The sequence below is a fragment of the Lepidochelys kempii genome, chromosome 6, assembly GCF_965140265.1.
Source record: "Lepidochelys kempii isolate rLepKem1 chromosome 6, rLepKem1.hap2, whole genome shotgun sequence".
In the NCBI taxonomy this organism is placed as follows: Eukaryota; Metazoa; Chordata; order Testudines; family Cheloniidae; genus Lepidochelys; species Lepidochelys kempii.
The window spans coordinates 62,865,237-62,872,634 of record NC_133261.1 but is presented as its reverse complement, the minus strand read 5'-3'; the positions used below and the strand labels follow the sequence as shown (position 1 = coordinate 62,872,634).

The 7,398-nt window shown below is 44.0% G+C and overlaps 1 long non-coding RNA gene across 1 annotated transcript in view; it reads right to left on the bottom strand.

Moving 5' to 3' along the window:
* Positions 1 to 1,680: 1,680 nt before the first annotated feature.
* LOC140913859 (uncharacterized) overlaps positions 1,681 to 7,398 on the bottom strand; it is a 53,043-nt gene continuing 47,325 nt past the window's right edge. Inside the window, exons 3-4 of the long non-coding RNA XR_012159678.1 lie at positions 3,902 to 3,959; positions 1,681 to 2,322 (exon numbers count right to left, since the gene is read on the bottom strand). This is a non-coding gene — a long non-coding RNA (uncharacterized lncRNA). The remainder of the gene's footprint in view (positions 2,323 to 3,901; positions 3,960 to 7,398) is intronic.

Here is a 7,398-nt window from a genome sequence, read left to right as displayed (position 1 = left end):
GAACGTATAGATAAACTGACTCCAAATGATGTCGTTTCATGCGTATGACTTTGCTATTCTCTGAGCAGTGGCTTCATGCGCTGATGCTCCGGGATGTAGCCTCATCCTTTCTGAGTTAATACCCTGGTATGAGTGTTCATGGAAATATCATGACTGTCTCAATATGTCACTTCACAATGGTCTCTCTATTCAAGGTGACCACTTGCCTCAGAAAAGGCACAATAATTTGTCAGCTCATTAATCAGCATGCTGCTGATTCAGGCATTGAGCTCTGAAGGAGCAGTTTGTCCCTGCTCTTTAATGGTCTTTTTACTTTATCCCCAGGGGATATTAATAATAAGAACCTGGAGGGAAAGGTCAGAGAATTGAGGTTGATGTTCATTTAAATTAAAATTACAATTGGAAATAAATGATTTGAATAAAACTAAGGTATGTTTAAAAAATTGGAGTAAAGGGCATATACCACTGAGAGCACAATGAATATTAGGCCAAGTATCCTGCTTAGGTAGTTACATACAGTCATTGCCTAGGTATATTTTCCATTCCCCATAGTGGGAAGGTTTAGTAGGTTAGGAATAGAACTCATTCATGACTTCATTCATGGTTGTGAGTAGAAATCTTTCTCTAAAAGTCCATAAAAAGGAAATGGCATGTGGCCAAATGTGGCGTGCCCAATGCAGAAATATTAGGACAAAAATAATTTTTAAGAAAGGAAGGGAGTAGAGAGCGATTCTGTGATGGCAACTGAAACAAGTCAATAGAAGGTTTTAAAATAGAGGGCAGTTTTCAATCACATTCTGAAGTGAGCATCTAGTGGAGGTGTTTGAGGATTGTGAGTGATGTGGCTGTGTGTCACCATATGAGTGGGAAAGCAGGTAGCAGCACTCTTCATGTTCTTTGTATTGAAAATACCTAGTTAGGGTCGTCTTATCTGCACACTTATAAAGCTCTGGAATCTGGAAAGCTGAGACTTGGAGAAAGGTCAGAGAAGAGGAAATTTGTTCTTTCTGGGCTATTCAAGAGCTAAGAAATTTGCAGTGGGGTGTTCAATTTGCACAGAGATCACAGACTGTCACAGCAACATTCCCTTTGATCTGTTAGTGTTAAACAAACTAGCTTCTCTGGATGGAAACTGGAGCACGGAGCATCATGCTTAATTGGATGAAGGACTATTATAAGGCTATAAATTTTACTTCCTATCTCTGCCGCACACATTTCATCTCCTTTTCCTCTTCATTTTAAATGGTTACAAACACTGCTAAACAAGCTTTAAAAAATCATTGAGTTTTCCTGCAAACTGGAAGAGAAAATTCCTTGTACTGAGTGCTGCATTTCTGCTGTATACTTACTTCAATTTGGCAAATTAAAAACATTATATGAAACCTTCCAATCAGTAATATGGGTAGTAATAATTCAGTCATGCCTGTATTTTTCTAATCTCAACAGATGGGGTGTTTTGAGCTGTAATTGTTTGAGGGCTTATGCAAGGTGTTTTTTTTCAGTAATTATGATCCACAGACAATAAGATGGACTCTTTTGGGGAAATTAAAAACAAACTATCACAAAAGCTTGCAAAAATATAGTGGTCACTCTAAATATAGGCATACTCATGGTACAAAGGGTAATATTTTATTTATCACACTTCTATCAATTCAGATAAAGTAAGAACTGACCCTTTGTCCCAAATGCAAAATGAATCCTAACTAAACCTTTTTCGAAATTCAAAAGAAAGTGGATAATGGCTCTTCCCCATAACGATTATTTTCATTTCATATTTCACACTGCCTAGTTCATTCTGGGACTGGAAGTGCCAAAATAAGAAAGGCTGATCCTGCGATACTTCCAGCTTTACCAGAAGAAGGATGGATTAGAAGCTTAATAAAGGAGTTATATGATTTCCAGCCCAACTTTGCAGACTAAAGTGGTCCAAAGGAGGTTCAGCTAAGTATTTAGGGGCAGATTTTCCAAAGTACAAATTGACGTTAGTAACCCAACTCCCATTGACTTTAAATAGATGCCTAACTGCCCTTTCATGGCTTTGGGGGGAGGGGGAGAAGGGAACTTATACAAAGTGAATGTTTTGATCATTTTCTATAAATACCTATTACAACGCCTGTCACAAAAGCTTTCTCAGATTATTTCTGACAGTGACATGAAATATTGGAGGGTCTCCAGTTGTTGTAGACTTTTCTCAGTTGTTGTAGACATTTTCTCAGACTACCTGTGAGAAGCTGACCATTGACCAAATACAGTGCAGTAGGCAGGATGTCTCAGGAAACCTTGGTTCAGTCCCTGCCACTATCCTCTCTCTTTTTTCAGCTCCTGTCACAACAATAAGGCAAGAATTTAGGCAGGTGGGCTTTGTTTTCTTATTAAAAATGAATGGACAAATCCTGAGGTTCCTATTCATTTTTTGATTTAGTCATCACTTGTCTTCAATTAGTTTTTCCTCAGTTGAGTCAAAATATAAACCAAAGGGGAGTTAGAACCCAGTAATTGGGGTCCTTTCTACAACATGAATTTCTAAGCACATTCGCAACATAGGACAAAGAAAAAGCCAACTAGATCATCAGTTCAGCAGTCTCTGCCAGGGCAGTATAGAGTCTCCCCCTTCCCAATGGGGATGTACAAAAGCCTAATAAAGATGAGCAAAGAAGGTGGTGTTCAAACCCAGATCAGGCTTAGGGGATGGGTATTTGGATTTCAGGACTGAAGCTAAAGCAGGGCTAAATTTGGGTTCATGTTTGGCAGCATGAAATGTAATGAGCTGTACTTGCAAGATTTTGGCCTAAAATGGCACAACTCCTCAGAGCAGCTCATCTTGTGCTTTTGCAGAAACTAGATTTTTGAGATCAAGGAAACAGTTTGTTTGTGGTTTTGGATCTGGCCCAGTGCTAGAAACATTAAGAATGGGTTTGGATCCTTGGTTCTGAAACACACTATCCCTATAACTTATATTTGGGGAGGGAGTTAGATCTGACATTGTGGTTTGGGTCCATCGCTAGTGCCTATTAAATAGTGGAGTGGTCAAATAGTGGAAATGGTCATGTGGAGTATTTCTTCACACAATGCACAGTCAACCTATGAAACTCTTTGCCAGAGGATGTTGTGAAGGCTAAGACTATAACAGTTCAAAAAAGAACTAGCTAAATTCATGGAGGATACGTCCATCAATGACTATTAGCCAGGATGGGCAGGGATGGTGTCCCTAGCCTCTATTTGCCAGAAGCTGGGAATGTGCAACAGGGGATGGATCACTTGAAGATTACCTGTTCTGTTCATCCCCTCTGGGGCACCTGGCGTTGGCTACTGTCAGAAGACAGGATATTGGGCTAGATGGACCTTTGGTCTGACCTAGTGTGGCCATTCTTATGTTTTTATATCCTGTTTTATGCACCCAAGGCTTGCATTAGCCCTTTTGGCCATAGTGCTGCACTAGGAGTTCAGTTGATTATCTGCTGAATACCTGAAGTCTATTTCAGTCACTGGTTCCCAGGATAGAGTCGTCTCTCCCCCAACCCCATTCTATAAGTTTGGACTACATTCATTGTTCCTAGATGTACAACTTTATGTTCGGCCACATTAATGCACATACAATAAGTGCCTATGTTTCTGATGCTGGATGGTCTGAATTCAATCCCTGCTATCTTTTGTGGCATTCTGAGTGGCAGTGGTCTGCAGCATAGTAACATCTATGAAGTCTGTAGTGTCTATGGATTTGTTACAACGTTTGAAGTATTTAAGGGAATGAGCTGCAGTCACAAAATTTGGATTTGGATCCAGACTTCAAGCAGTCCAGCATTTGAGAGTGTTTAGATCTGAGGTTTTGCTTCATCCAAATGTAGAGAAAGGCACCAACCAGGAACTCTGTATTTGAATCACATTAAGATTCTGTCCTCACCTGTCCTTCCTTGCCATAATTCAGGATGTTCACATCTGGAGTTGCTTTGGACCCATCTCTGTATTAACAAATAAAAAGACATGCTGAGAGCTAGTTTACTTAGCCTATAATTTATTTGTTTAAAACCTTACCCTTAATACTAAAACATTGCTGTCTTTATTTTTTAAATACCTATTTTATCACCACACCAAGATAATTGCAACTGTGTAGTAATGTTGATCAATGCATATACCACTTAGCTTTACCCTGTGGCTTGTTATCTAAGATGAGCATTAGTCAGTGCTGGCACATGGTTCGTCATATCTTATTGCTTACACAGAGATTCATTTCAAAGAATAAAACAAAGCCATAACAATAGCTTTAAAAATGTAGTAATTTGGCCCATACATTGTAAAATTTCCAGATAGATTAACAACATGGGTAACAGCTAACACACTTAGAATAACTATAGAGCTATAAAAAATCCTGTTCACTGAAATGCATTCCCACCCCATCCTCACTAATTGTGCTGGAAGCAGACATGCCAAACCTGTGAAAAATGCAAAATTGGGCTTGGTTTTGGCTTAATTGGTTTATGCGTTGCTTGTTGGCTAGTGTTTGGCTTGTAGCTTGTTGCTGCTTTTCTTTTTTTTGCTTTTTTTTTTTGCTTGGCTCCCGGCAAGCAGGGGCAAGGGGCAGGGTTGCATAGCAGGCCCACCCAGTCCCAGACTGCACGCCGGGGGGGATCTAGTCACAAAGGGTATGTCTACACTACGGAATAAGGTCGAATTTATAGAAGTCGGTTTTTTTAGAAATCGGTTTTATATATTCGAGTGTGTGTGTCCTCACAGAAAATGCTCTAAGTGCATTAAGTGCATTAACTCGGCGGAGCGCTTCCACAGTACCGAGGCTAGAGTCGACTTCCGGAGCGTTGCACTGTGGGTAGCTATCCCACAGTTCCCGCAGTCTCCGCTGCCCATTGGAATTCTGGGTTGAGATCCCAATGCCTGATGGGGCTAAAACATTGTCGCGGGTGGTTCTGGGTACATATCGTCAGGCCCCTGTTCCCTCCCTCCCTCTGTGAAAGCAAGGGCAGACAATCGTTTCGCACCTTTTTTCCTGAGTTACCTGTGCAGACGCCATACCACGGCAAGCATGGAGCCCGCTCAGGTAACCGTCACCCTATGTCTCCTGTGTGCTGGCAGACGCAGTACGGCTTTGCTACACAGTAGCAGCAACCCATTGCCTTCTGGCAGCAGACGGTGCAATACGACTGGTAGTCGTCCTCGTCGTGTCTGAGGTGCTCCTGGCCACGTCGGCTGGAAGCACCTGGGCAGACATGGGCGCAGGGACTAAATTTGGAGTGACTTGACCAGGTCATTCTCTTTAGTCCTGCAGTCAGTCCTATTGAACCGTCTTATGGTGAGCAGGCAGGCGATATGGATTGCTAGCAGTCGTACTGTACCATCTTCTGCCAGGCAGGCAAGAGATGAGGATTGCTAGTAGTCATATTGTACCATCTTCTGCCAGGCAGGCAAGAGATGAGGATGGCTAGCAGTCGTACTGTACCATCTTCTGCCGAGCAGCCATGAGATGTGGATGGCATGCAGTCCTTCTGCACCGTCTGCTGCCAGCCAAAGATGTAAAAGATAGATGGAGTGGATTAAAACAAGAAATAGACCAGATTTGTTTTGTACTCATTTGCCTCCTCTCCTGTCTAGGGGACTCATTCCTCTAGGTCACACTGCAGTCACTCACAGAGAAGGTGCAGCGAGATAAATCTAGCCATGTATCAATCAGAGGCCAGGCTAACCTCCTTGTTCCAATAAGAACGATAACTTAGGTGCACCATTTCTTATTGGAACCCTCCGTGAAGTCCTGCCTGAAATACTCCTTGATGTAAAGACACCCCCTTTGTTGATTTTAGCTCCCTGAAGCCAACCCTGTAAGCCGTGTCGTCAGTCACCCCTCCCTCCGTCAGAGCAACGGCAGACAATCGTTCCGTGCCTTTTTTCTGTGCGGACGCCATACCAAGGCAAGCATGGAGGCCGCTCAGCTCACTTTGGCAATTAGGAGCACATTAAACACCACACGCATTATCCAGCAGTATATGCAGCACCGGAACCTGGCAAAGCGATACCGGGCGAGGAGGCGACGTCAGCGCGGTCACATGAGTGATCAGGACATGGACACAGATGTCTCTGAAAGCATGGGCCCTGCCAATGCATGCATCATGGTGCTAATGGGGCAGGTTCATGCAGTGGAACACTGATTCTGGGCTTGGGAAACAAGCACAGACTGGTGGGACCGCATAGTGTTGCAGGTCTGGGATGATTCCCAGTGGCTGCGAAACTTTTGCATGCATAAGGGCACTTTCATGGAACTTTGTGACTTGCTTTCCCCTGCCCTGAGGCGCATGAATACCAAGATGAGAGCAGCCCTCACAGTTGAGAAGCGAGTGGCGATAGCCCTGTGGAAGCTTGCAATGCCAGACAGCTACCGATCAGTTGGGAATCAATTTGGAGTGGGCAAATCTACTGTGGGGGCTGCTGTGATGCAAGTAGCTCATGCAATCAAAGATCTGCTGACATCAAGAGTAGTGACCCTGGGAAATGTGCAGGTCATAGTGGATGGCTTTGCTGCCATGGGATTCCCTAACTGTGGTGGGGCCATAGACGGAACCCATATCCCTATCTTGGCACCGGAGCACCAAGCCGCCGAGTACATAAACTGCAAGGGGTACTTTTCGATAGTGCTGCAAGCTCTGGTGGATCACAAGGGACATTTCACCAACATCAACGTGGGATGGCCGGGAAAGGTGCATGACGCTCGCATCTTCAGGAACTCTGGTCTGTTTCAAAAGCTGCAGGAAGGGACTTTATTCCCAGACCAGAAAATAACTGTTGGGGATGTTGAAATGCCTATATGTATCCTTGGGGACCCAGCCTACCCCTTAATGCCATGGCTCATGAAGCCGTACACAGGCAGCCTGGACAGTAGTCAGGAGCTGTTCAACTACAAGCTGAGCAAGTGCAGAATGGTGGTAGAATGTGCATTTGGACATTTAAAGGCACGCTGGCGCAGTTTACTGACTCGCTTAGACCTCAGCGAAACCAATATTCCCACTGTTATTACTGCTTGCTGTGTGCTCCACAATATCTGTGAGAGTAAGGGGGAGACGTTTATGGCGGGGTGGGAGGTTGAGGCAAATTGCCTGGCTGCTGGTTACGTGCAGCCAGGCACCAGGGCGGTTAGAAGAGCGCAGGAGGGCGCGGTACGCATCAGAGAAGCTTTGAAAACCAGTTTCATGACTGGCCAGGCTACAGTGTGAAAGTTCTGTTTTGTTTCTCCTTGATGAAACCCCCCGCCCCTTGGTTCACTCTACTTCCCTGTAAGCTAACCACCCTCCCCTCCTCCCTTCAATCACCGCTTGCAGAGGCAATAAAGTCATTGTTGCTTCACATTCATGCATTCTTTATTCATTCATCACACAAATAGGGGGATGACTACCAAGGTAG